Raw genomic sequence first — 12,294 nt, forward strand, 5'->3', positions numbered from 1 at the left:
ACAGCAGCAGCCTCTAGAGCTTCCAAATAAAAATCACAATCATGCCAAAATCCAGTAAGAACGGTTTCTTTTCCTCTCTCTCTCTTTTCAATTAACATTCAGTGCAGTTGTCTGGTTAACACTGGTCCTCCCTTGATTAATCGGTTTAGTGTCTAACCAGCTCGCAGTCAGGAGCTTTGCAGCAATTTGATTTCAAATCATCTACAGGGCCTATAGAACAGTAATTAATTTCTATTATGCACAAAGCCAGTTCCTAACAGCAATACCAAACATCTATCTTTCTTCTCTCCTCCTTTAAAACAAGCTGCTGTTCAAAGTTCAACTTTTAAACTCAACCCACAGTTCCACATTAAAAAAATGAGAAAAATAACAGATAAATAGTGAGGGTATGTATATTATAATAAACAATAGTTCTTGTTATATACTGGAACCTAGTCAGTGTTTTCTGTTACTCTGAATCCATCAGAAGGGTAAATTTGGGACTTATTGTACTTTGGTTAAATCATTAATTTTTATAATGACACTTTGGCTACTGGGGACTGAGAATCAGTGCACCTTCCCAATCGGGCCATAACTATGGAAGGAAATTTTGCATCTATATCATGCATTGAATGACCTCAAGCTCTATTTTTGAAATGGAGTCAGAATCTGGATTGGTGGAGCAGAAATGTACATTTGTGAGAGCCAGAGAGTGAGCCATGAAGAAAGGCCATAGAATTGCTACACTTCCAAACCTGAAAGGTACCTAAAGTGGTGATATTCTGTCAGATATTAACATTAAAGGACAGGAAAATACAGAACACTGCTTTAAAATAAACTGTGTAATTCATGATAGGTACTGATCTGTCAAAGTGCTACTAATCCAAAGGTGTTAAAAATGAGTTCAAATCTCACAGTTCATTGCAGTGGAAAGGCGGCTAACATCCTCAACGACCCATTGCGCCACAGTAATGATCTCTTACAACCTCTTCCGTCAGGCCTGAAGCCTGAACACACGCACAAGCAGGTTCAGGAACAGTTTCTTCCTAGCCACTTTCAGACTGATAAATGGACTCTCTGACTTCAAATAATGCTGGTTTTGCTAATGTTGATCATGCCTAGCACACCCCCTGTGTGACATAACCTCCGCATGCCTCTGTCTAAGTGTTTTCTCACCCTCTGATCTGTGTATCTATGCTTATTATGATCTGCCTGTATTGCTTGTAAACAAAGTTTTTCACCCGACGTAGGTACACGCGACAATAAATCAAATCAAATCAATTACCAAGCTACCTTGAAAATGTGAATATGTTTTTTATAATCTGGAAATAAAAAGTTTGTAAAAGTGAATATGATTCTGTGAATTGATTTAGAAGCTTGATTTTCCCATTTGGAGAGCAGTTAAGAGGCTGATTATGAATGTGCTTGAACTGTGTGATGGTCACTCCTTCTGAGGGTGACATGTCCCAGTGTATAGCCTACTTCTGACTTAACTGGCAAGAGCACTACTTACCAGGCCACAAGACATTCTGACAAAGAGTAGGCAACATATGGAATGAAATCTGGGCAAAAAGAGCAGACATAAATCTTGGGAGCATTTTAATGAGCTAAGCAACTTAGCGTCACACAGCCTGGATCCTGAGTCTGTACCTATATTGGAAGCAAGGTGACTGATGTCCCCTGTCAGAGATGGTCTCACTTCGTTTCTACTAAAAGCATCTGACCACACACTTTGTATTTGGACTAAGTGGTTTCAGGTTTGCAGCAGAATCGGATGCCACGATGGGCCAGGTCAGAAGTCATAGCTATGGTCCAACAGGTTTATTTGAAATCACAAGCTTTGGGAGCATTGCCCCTTCATCAGGTGAAGTGGATGGCCAACATTCTTGTCCCTTTTTGGTAAGTGACCTAATGTGGGCCGAATGGCCTGAATCAATCCTGCGACCCGGAGAAACATTTATCAGGAACTGTGTCAGGGTTAATGATCAGCCTTAGTATATGGCCAACACAACACAACCTGTTGACCCGCCTCAAATACAGAGAAAAATTAATTCAGCCTGCTGCACAGGGATAAGGAAATATTGGGCAGAAAAGCAACGGGAACCAGAACTGGGTGGAGGAGGGTGAAAGTGCGATAAAGAGTGAGAGGTTTTGAAAAAAGGGAAGGAAGTAGGCAAGGTCAAAGGTTTTACAAAAGAGTCCCAGAGAACAGGGCGATCGCAGATAAAAGCACAACTACAGATGGTGGAGTAAGACCTAAGATAAAAACAGTCCCAAATATTTAGTGTTACACATCCAAAATCAAATGTTTATTTGTAGAGTGTTAATGCTTATGGTGGCAGACTCTGCTTTCATGCGATGGTATGCAACAGGCCAAGAGTTAAAATGAACATTTCCAAAATGTTTAAACATGTCAACATTGACTTCCTTAAACTTTAAGTGAACCTGCAGTTTTATTTCTCTTTCCCATTAACTGTGTGATAGGAATGAAAGGCCGATGTTTCAGAAGATACAGGGAAAGGAGGAAAAGGTTACTTTCAAAGGGGAAAGCTGAGCCTTTTTGGTTTCAAGGTAATGATGGCAAATGTGATCTGATGAGCATGTGGACTTGTAGGTGTTTGTTCTAGTCAATGGGAGCAGGATCTCTTTCAGAGCTCCGCAGATAACCTGCTGTCCATGCATACAGAAATTGATTGACTACTATCCTCAATCTCTAGCATGGTATAGAATAAGAAGGAGAGAGTGGGATTGTATTTCCCATTGTTGTGAGATTGGACTAAGTGGGAAATAGCAAAGAGACCAATAATTTGCCACGTTATTGTGCTCAGAATTAATAGGTATTAAAATAACTCTCTTTCTGACGAATCAGCAATTAAAGTGAAGGCACGGTGGATTGAGAATTGGACAGACTACAGAGCATTGTGAGTATTTTCCTATACTGCATCGGATCAAAGGGAAACAGATTGTAATGTGATTTTGATGAACTCTTGAAAATGAAAAACTTTACCACCCCACCTCCACCCATATTATAGTCTTACCATACGAAAACAGACCCTTCAGTCCAACCAGTCCATGCCAATCATAATCCCAAACTAAACTAGGGTCACTGCCTGCTCCTGGCCCATATCCCTACAAACTTTTCCTGCTCATGCACTTATTCAACTATATTTTAACTATTGTAACTGTGTCCACATCCACAAGGGGAAAAAAAACAATGATTTCAAAATGGAGCAGGAGGTCTATAGGAACAGATGATCTACAAAGAGCTGACATGTCTTCAATGGAACAAATAGTCTTGTTCTGTGCTGTAATTTGCTCTGTAACAAGTGATGATTCTGATGTTTGAGACATTCTCTCTCCTGTCAAAGAGAATCTAGGGATAGCTAATTAAAGCACAATATTTCAGCAGATCCAGTGAAAGAGGCAGAAAGCTGCCTTGAACATTTGTAGGGTTTGAACCCACTGTCATCAGCATTATTGAGCACCACGCTCTTAACCAACAGAGCTAGATGGCCCTATGCTACATAAAGCTGGCAGGCTAATGAGTCACAGAGGCACGAAGGTTGATCCTGGGTCAATATCTATGAACTGCAGTGGCTAGGGAAATCACAGCAGAGTCATTGGTGTGGGATGGTGGTTCAGTGGTTGGCACTGCTGCCTCACAGTGCTGGGTACCCTTGGGTGACTGCCTTTGTGGGTTTCCTCTGGTTTCCCCTGATGGTCCAAAGATGTGCGGGTTAGATAGATTGGCCATGCTAAGTTACCCCGTAGTGTCCAGAGACGTACAGGCTAGCCACAGGAAATGCAGGGTTACAAGGATGGAGCGGGGGCGTGAATCTGGTTGGGATGCTGTTTGGACGATTTTGTGTCGGCTGAATGGCCTGCTTCCACAATGTAGAGATTCTATGATTCAACATTCGCCCCACAGCCTCTGGCTGAGACAGAAAAACTCAGCAACGTCCAACAGCAGAGCTGGCACCCTGCTGGTCCAAATGGCCCAGGCTTTCGGCTGAACTGTGGGCTGGAATGGTGACCAGAGGAACTGTGATACCCTCTGTCCTTCACAGTCACTGAGTCTAGGAATGATCCTGCAGCAAGCCACAAGACTCTGTAACGGTTACTGGTCTCCAACCTACCTCCATCAGGGAATTCAAAGTGTGTTTCCACACAAGGTGGGATGGAGGGGAGGGAGAGGTGGGAAGAGGGTGCATTGGGCAAGAAAAATGGAAGACAGGACTGGAAGGCACAGACAGCAGCAAAGCAAGTGGCATCAGCAAGGAAATTTAATAAGTTAAAATTCTGAATATGCATGTTTAATTTGCCTGATCAACCAGTCAGATTCACCTCGATGTAAATGAGAGCACAGCATGCTCAAGTTACAGTTGGTGCCCACTCCTGGCTGTTTCCCACTCGCTGTCTGCCACCTCAGCTCCGTCATCATTTTCTTTTATCTAATAATGCCACTTTCTAATGACCAGTCCCAGATATTTTGACTCGTTTCCACTAGATGTTGCTGTGTGCGTTATAATTTTCTTGTCACACTCGTCAGACACAAGTGTTTGCGGCTGTTTCGATGCGGGCAATGTAATCAAAACCTGCACAGCAGCAATCACAGCAAAAGTGCGCAGAATTATTCAAGAGTCATTTTATTGCAAAATGCTTTGTACTATGATTTCACCTGAGACAGCTGCATTCTAGCAAATTTAAAGCCCTTTTAGGTTATTCCTGCCTCATAAGCCAACGCTGACAAGGACATGAGCGTGTGAAAAATACACATCTATCCACTTCGAATGGTTCGATGTTTACTCTCCTCCCTCAGAGTTAGACAATCAGAGGTCTACAGAGATGTGAGCATAATGTCTTAGGTGACACATTGAGAACAGTTCCTGAGGGGCGCTGCACTGCCAGAGGAAGTGAATATTGCAAACTGTACTGTCCTTTCACGTGGACCTAAATAAATGCCACCGCAATTTCCTTGGAAAAAAGACTAGGCCAGTTCTCCCAAATGATTTTTTAAAACATTTCTCAACCAGCATCATTAAAACAGATGACCTGGGTCATTATCACACTGCTGATTGTGCGTCATACTTTGTGCCAACTGGTCGTGAGGATAAGTGACTGCAATTAAAAATCACTTTCAATGATATGTAAAGTACTTTGGGCCATCATGAGAGGCGCTACAGAAATGCAGCCCAACTTGCCACCATCCCAATCTTGCCTCCCCTTCCAAAGACACTGATGATGGGTGGAGCCCCGGGGAATGGCGTGGGGGCATGGTGGTGTACCCCGCTTGGCGCAGGATCTCAGGCAAGTGCAAGTTCCCCCGTGCACTAAAATAAAGGCAGGGAAGGTGGGAGAAACTTAGCAGGTGTGGAAGCGTCTGTGCAGAAAGAAAAACAGAATTAGCAATTCGAGCCCCTCATGACTCTTCTTCAGGATTCATCATATTCAATGTCCTGTAAGCTGAAAGGTCTTTCAATGCATTCTAAAGTCAGACACGTGTTGCTGTGAGTCAGGAGTGGCAGATGGGGCAGACAAGAGTGGCAAATTTCCTTATTTAAAGGGCATTAATGAACCAGTTCGGTTGTTACAGCAATCAGAGTTGGAGTTTCATGATCACCAGTACTGAGCCTATCTTTCAAATGCACATTTGTTAATGAAATTCAAATTTCACCCCAGCCATGGCGGTGAACCTATGCTGCCAAGTTATTAACCTGGACTTACTGGAATGACAAATCCAGTGACATTGCCCCTATGCCAACATCTCCCAAAAGCAGGCAGTCAGATCAATAAACCAGGGTTTTCATGATCATTCCAGGTATAGATAGTGCACCTCATTTTTTAATCAGGAGGTTGTGACAAACAGAGAAAGGTCTTTAAAACATGGGGAAACTACAGGCCACACAGGAGAGAAAACAAGGAGGAAACAGACTCTTCTGAACTCTTGATGGAGCAAGTTCCGATGGTCTTTTCTGGCTTTTATTGTGTACTTTTTAACGCTAAAACCAGAATTGGGAGTCCTTGCTGAGTTTCTTTCAAAGTTTTCCTAACGCAAATGCACTGAGTCTTATTTGAGAAGTTCTCTCAATATGCTGTAATGTCATGCAACACCTGGATCACACATTGGACATTACTATCCTGATGGTTCCATAACACACATATAGAAAAAACGATGAATAATATATCCGTTAGTGGAACATGGGCAATGTAGATCTACTGTTATAGTTGCTCCTTAAACAGTTAAACGATGATCAGAAATCTTCATGGTTTAAAAACTTCATTTATTATTTTCTTCTTGTATCCACTGGAAGGTCATCTCTTATGGATGTTGGAAATGGAAAGGATGATCAGTTTGCCTTTGCTTCTCTTAACCCATTCCTCATACTCAACCTCTATTGGTTAACCCTGCTGCGTCACAGCATCAGGGACCCAGGTTTGAATCCACCCTCAGGAACTGTCAATGTCAAACTCTCACATTCTCCCTCTGGCTACATGGGTTTCTTCTGGTTTCCTCCCACAATTCAAAATGTGCAAGTTGGGTAGATTGGCCAGGCTAAACTGCACAGTGTCCAGGGATGTGCAAGTTAGGTGGAGTAGCCGTAGGAAATATGGGTTTACAGGGATATGGTAGGAGGGGTGAGTTGAAGTGGGATGATCTTTGGTGGTTTGTTGATGGATTGATGGGCCAAATGGCCTGCTTCCATCCTGTAGGGATTCAATAATTCTATCTCTCTCTACTTGTGCCTCAGACACAAACTCCACTGTCATCTCTCTGCCTCACACATTCTATCACCAACCACATGAAGAAGAATAAGAGCAGCCAGGATGAAATTTCCTTTGAGGTATTTGAGCTAGAACAGCTCAGTGCCTTCTTAGTATTGATCAGACTCAATCCCTCGAACTATAAAAGGGTAAAGCTTAGGACTGGTATATGGATGATAATGGAAGAGGCCCAGTTATTGGCAGATCTGGCAACATCTGTGAAGGCAAATCAGAGCTACTGTTTCAGGACAAGTGACGCAGCTCTGAGAAAGGATCACCAGATGCAAAACATTAACTCTGATTTCTCTCTAAAAATGCTGCCAGACCTGCTGAGCTTTTCTAGTAGCGTATGTTTTTGTTTCTGATTGACAGCATCTGCTGTTTTTTTTGGTTTCTAGGGCCAATTATTAACATGTCTCCTCCCCGCCGAAGAAAGGAAATCTATTATCTGGGCCTGATTTGGGCCTTGCAGAATGCTACTTCATAGAAGTGAAAACATAGTTTTCTTGAATGGAACCCATTCCACATCTGATATTAGAACATCAGGACGAAACGGCTTCCCTGCGGATTCCTAAAGAGAGACAGGAAGCAAATGAGAACTGTATCCCAGCTGATGTGAGGCCCTTCTTGCAGGCCCTGCAATCCTAAGAGCAGGATTTCACCTTAGGAGAGTTCTCTATTGCTCTGTGAGAGCTAGTTAGCTCGAGAGGCTGGATGGCCTGTGGCGAAGGCAGAGAATCAAAGGCTGTGGGCCCTGACTACATTTGAGTGTTGATACTAAAGACATGTGCTCCAGAAGTTGCTGCATCCTTTGCCAAGATTTTCCAGTGGCAGCTACAATACATTGGCATCAATTTAACAATGTAGAAAGTTGTCCACTTATACCTCACACAAGTAGCAGGAGAAATCCCACATGGCCAATTACCACCCCATCGGTCTGCTCTCAATTATCTCAGTGATAGAAAGTTTGGTCATTCGATGAGCAATGATCCTTGCCTGCAGAAGCTCAATTTGGGTTCCACCAGGGCCGCTCAGTTCCAGACCTCATTACAGCTTTGGTTCAAACAAGGACAAAGAATGAAAAGAATTGGGAGTGACAGCCCTTCACATCAAGACTGCTTTTGACTGAATGCGCCATCAGGGAACCCTAGTAATACTTGAGTCAATGCAAATCAGGGTGGAAAACTCTCCATCGATTGGAGTCATCTCTTTCTCACTGGAAGATGATTAGAGTTGTTGGAGATCAGTCATCTCAGCTCCAGGACATCCCTGCAGGAGTTCCCCAGCGTAATGAGCTAGACCCAACCACCTTCAGCTGCTTCATCAATGACCTTCCCTCCTTCATAAGGTCAGAAGTGAAGATGTTCATTGATAGTTACACAATGTTCAGTATCAGTCATGACTCCTCAAACGCAGAAGGAGTCCATGTTCAAACACAACAAAATCTGGACAATGCCCAGCCTTGGGCTGACAAGTGGCAAGAAATATTCACACCACACAAACGCCAAGTAAGGACCATCACCAATAACAGACAATCTAACCACCACCCCTTGACATTCAATGGGAATACTAAGGCTAAAACCTTTACTGTAATATCGTGAGAGTCACGATCGATTTGAAAATGAACTGAATTAGCCATATAAATACAATGGCTAGAAGAGTTGCAGTGGGTAATACACCTCCTGACTCCCCAAAGCCTGTCCATCATCTGCAAGGCACATGTCAGGAGTGTGATGGAATACCCCCCACTTGCCTGGCTGGGTGCACCCCAATACTCAAGAAGCTTGACACCATCCGGGACAGTGCAGCCGGTTTCAGTAATACCACATCCACAAGCATCCACTCCCTCCACCACTGATGCTCAGTTGCAGCAGTGTGTACTATCTACAAGATGCACCACAGACATTCACCAAAGATCCTTAAAGACAGAGATAATGGGAACTGCAGATGCTGGAGAATCCGAGATAACATAGTGTGGAGCTGGATAAACACAGCAGGCCAAGCAGCATCTTAGGAGCCCCAAAGCTGACATTTCGGGCCTAGACCCTTCATCATTTCTAGGGTCTAGGCCCAAAACGTCAGCTTTTGTGCTCCTGAGATGCTGCTTGGCCTGCTGTGTTCATCCAGCTTCACACTTTAATATCCTTAAAGACAGAACCTTCCAAACTCATGACCACTCCCATCTAGAAGGACAAGAGCAGCAGGTACATGGAAACATCACCACTTGCAAGTTCCCTTCCTCGCCACTCACCATCCCTGGAAATATGTTGCCGTTCCTTCAGTATTGCTGGATCAAAATTCTGGAATTCCCTCCCCAACAGCATTCTGGGTGTGTCCACAACATATGGACTGCAGCAGTTCATGAAGGCAGCTCAGCACCACCTTCTCAAGAGGAAACTAGGAATGGACTATAAATTCTGGCCCAGCCATTAATGCTCACATCCCAGGAATAAAACATAAAAACAATTTTAAGAAACAGGCTACAGCCAGGGAGCCCAGGGAACAGTGATATTGTGGGATTTGAGGATTGTTGTGAAGGAGCAGGGAAGGCAGCAGGGGAAATCACTGATGAGAGAAGGGCAGGAATAATATTTGATCACAGGGAGGGAAGCAAGTTAGCTTCCGGAGTGAGAGAGGATGCACTGCTTATCATAAAGATACCGAAACTAAATGGCAACAGTGATGACCAGCTGGATCTGACCCTTCTCCTCTGTTAAGCTACTGGGTTTCAGGGGATCCTGGGAATCCTGCCCAACAACTGTTAGATTTAAAATTGACCTACAGCCTAAGATGCACAGCCTCATGAACAGAATTAAACAATGAATCTGTTTCTGGTGGAAGAGTTGGGGCTTAGAATTTCTCAACAGCACCCTGACACGTGTTTAATAACTGTTGGATTTGTGTTGGATGCACAGCAGAGTGCTTTACTGTTCAATTTGTGGAAATACTACATCACAACGTCACAGGATTATCATGTTAGCTTAGTATTAGATTAAAAGAAGGGGCTTGTAATATTACAACTGATATAAGTCCGAGCACTGGGAGCATTTTAAAAACCAGCAGTGTGCAATCCAAAACGTTGATAAAAGGGGAAAAATAGAATAAAAGAGTACACTAGACATAAATGTAAAAAGCAGATTTTAAGAGCTTTTATAAGTATATATAAAAAGGATAAGAGTTGCTAAAGCAACTGAATGGACTCTCGGAAGCACAGAAGGAAAAACTTCTGTGGGGCATGAGGAAATGGCAGACACATTGAACAAATGTTTGTGTCAGTCTTTACGGAAGATATAAGTTTATTTCCAGAAATAGACACTAATCTCTGACCTAATGAGTGAGAAAATTAAGGGAATTAATATAAACAGAGAAAACTTATTTCTTTAATTCTCTCCAGGGATGTGGACATTGCTGGCTGGCCGGCATATATCCAAGGAATTTAAAGGGTGAAATCAAACAATATCCCTGGATTGATGGTCTACACCCAGGGGTCTAGAAGAAAGAGCTGCAGAAATAATAGTTGCACTAAGTATAATTTCAAGAATTCCTTAATTCAGAAATGATTCCACCAGATTGGATATTTGCAACTATTACACTGCTTTTCAAGAAAGGAGGGTGAGAGAAATAGGAAGTACAAGCCACTTAGTCTGACATTAATTGTTGGGAAAATGCTGGCATCTATTATTAAATAAGTTTTCACAATAAACTGAAATAAGTAAAGTATGTTTAGAACTACTCAGCATGGGTCTGAATGGAAATTCTGCTTAATAATATTCTTGGCGTTTTTGAAGCTGTAACTATTAATGTAGAGGAAGGCAAAGCAGTAAATGTTACTTACTTGGGTTTCCAAAAGGCTTTTGAGAAGGTGCTGTCCAAAAGTTAAATTGCAACAATATGGATTATGGAGTTGTGCGTAACATATTAGCACGGATAGAGGATTGGCTAATGGACAGGAAGCTGAGAGTGGACATCAACTCTGTTTTCAAGTTGACAAGAAGTGAACGATGAAATGCCACAAGGCTCGGTGTTGGGGCCCCACCTGTATACAACTTATGGTAATAACTTGGATGAACAGACAGAGAGTAATGTAAAAAGCCTGCTGAAGATGCAAACTGGGATATAAAGGTAAGGTGTGACGTGGACACAGAGAGGCCAGAAAGAGGTGCAGGCAGGTTATGTGAGTTGGCAACAAATTCGCAGAGGCATTATTTTGTAGTGAAGTGTGAGGCCATTCATCTTGGTCATTGGAATGGGAAGTAAAAGAGGTGCGAAGGCCATAAATGTTGCTCAGAGGAGCTTGGAAGTACTCAAATGTACAACAGAACCTTAGCAAACAGTGAGGAAGGCATTAGGACTGGCAGTGCAGGAATAAAGAAGTCTTGTTATGAATATACAGAGTTTTGGTGAGACCACATCTGGAGCACTATAGGCAGGTTTGGTCTCTGTATTTAGAAAAGATTAACTTGCATTGGAGGCAGTGTGATAGAGGTTCACTCAATTAATAGCTGGGATGAAGGGAGCCTTACAATAAGAGGGTGAACAAGTTATGTCTATACTCTCTAGAATGTAGATAAATGAGAGGCATTGAAACGTTGCAGATACTGACAGATTGTTTTCGCTGTCAGAGAATCTAAAACGTGAGGGCAATGTTTCAGGATAATGGGCCAGTCATTAAGGTCTCCGGCTGAAGGGAAATCACTTAGCTCAAAGGGTTGTGATTCTTTAGAATTCTCTGCCAAAGAAGGTTGTGGATTCTCCAGTGTCAAATATGGATTTTTGATCTCTCGGGGAGCCAGAAGATATGGGAGTAGACAAAAAAGTGGAATTGAAGCCCAAAATCAGCCATAATCAACATGAATGGTAGAGCAGGCTCAATGGGCTGGACAATTTACCTATACTCCTGTTTCTTCAGGCATCCCGAAAGGACAATTTCCTGTGAAGTTTCCAGTTTGGTAGCCATGGGAGAGGCCAGTATCGCATCTTATTGGTCCATCAGGCAGTACTTTTCCTGGGCGTCTTTGTCTCTGTCCCACACATTGGCACAGGCTGTGTGCTTATTTTACTCAGCCTGAAGGTCTCTCACTCTTCTTTGGAGAGGTTCTTCAGTCTTTTACCAAAGTTGAAGAGCAGACAGGGTTAATTGTTCTGTAACCTGCACACATGTGTGGTATCTCTGGCCCTTTTGATCGTAAATCGTTGCCTGTGGCCTAGTTCTTTCCCATATCTTTCTGGTGGAGTTTGCACATTGTTTCCTTAACTGGGCCCACTCCTTTAATCAATTCCCTGAGGAGGCAGTGCTGATGATTTATGGTTCCTGCGCTTTTTGACAGTTGCTTTGACCTCATCCTTTGGAACCTGCAAATGATTGAAAAGAATGATAAACTGATTGTGACATAACCTGGCACAATAATAAACAGGCTGGCCTGCTTTGGATCAGAAAGGTTACTGTACATCACACAGGACTTAATACATCATGGTGCACTGCTGTTAAGTCAAGAACAGTGCAGCAATAAAAGTTTACTTTTGCAGCATATGAGTTGTTCACTTATCAGGTGT

The 12,294-nt window shown here is 42.8% G+C and overlaps 1 long non-coding RNA gene across 2 annotated transcripts in view; it reads right to left on the reverse strand.

The window, feature by feature from the left end:
• LOC125462509 (uncharacterized) overlaps nucleotides 1-12,084 on the reverse strand; it is a 94,344-nt gene extending 82,260 nt beyond the window's left edge. Inside the window, exon 1 of one of the 2 annotated variants that reach the window (XR_007249668.2) lies at nucleotides 11,631-12,084. This is a non-coding gene — a long non-coding RNA (uncharacterized LOC125462509). Of the gene's footprint in view, nucleotides 1-894; nucleotides 987-11,630 lie in introns of those variants that run through there. The other variant, XR_007249669.2, reaches the window with a different exon arrangement.
• Nucleotides 12,085-12,294: the final 210 nt, after the last annotated feature.

Source organism: Stegostoma tigrinum, chromosome 23 (genome assembly GCF_030684315.1).
Source record: "Stegostoma tigrinum isolate sSteTig4 chromosome 23, sSteTig4.hap1, whole genome shotgun sequence".
Classification (NCBI taxonomy): domain Eukaryota; kingdom Metazoa; phylum Chordata; class Chondrichthyes; order Orectolobiformes; family Stegostomatidae; genus Stegostoma; species Stegostoma tigrinum.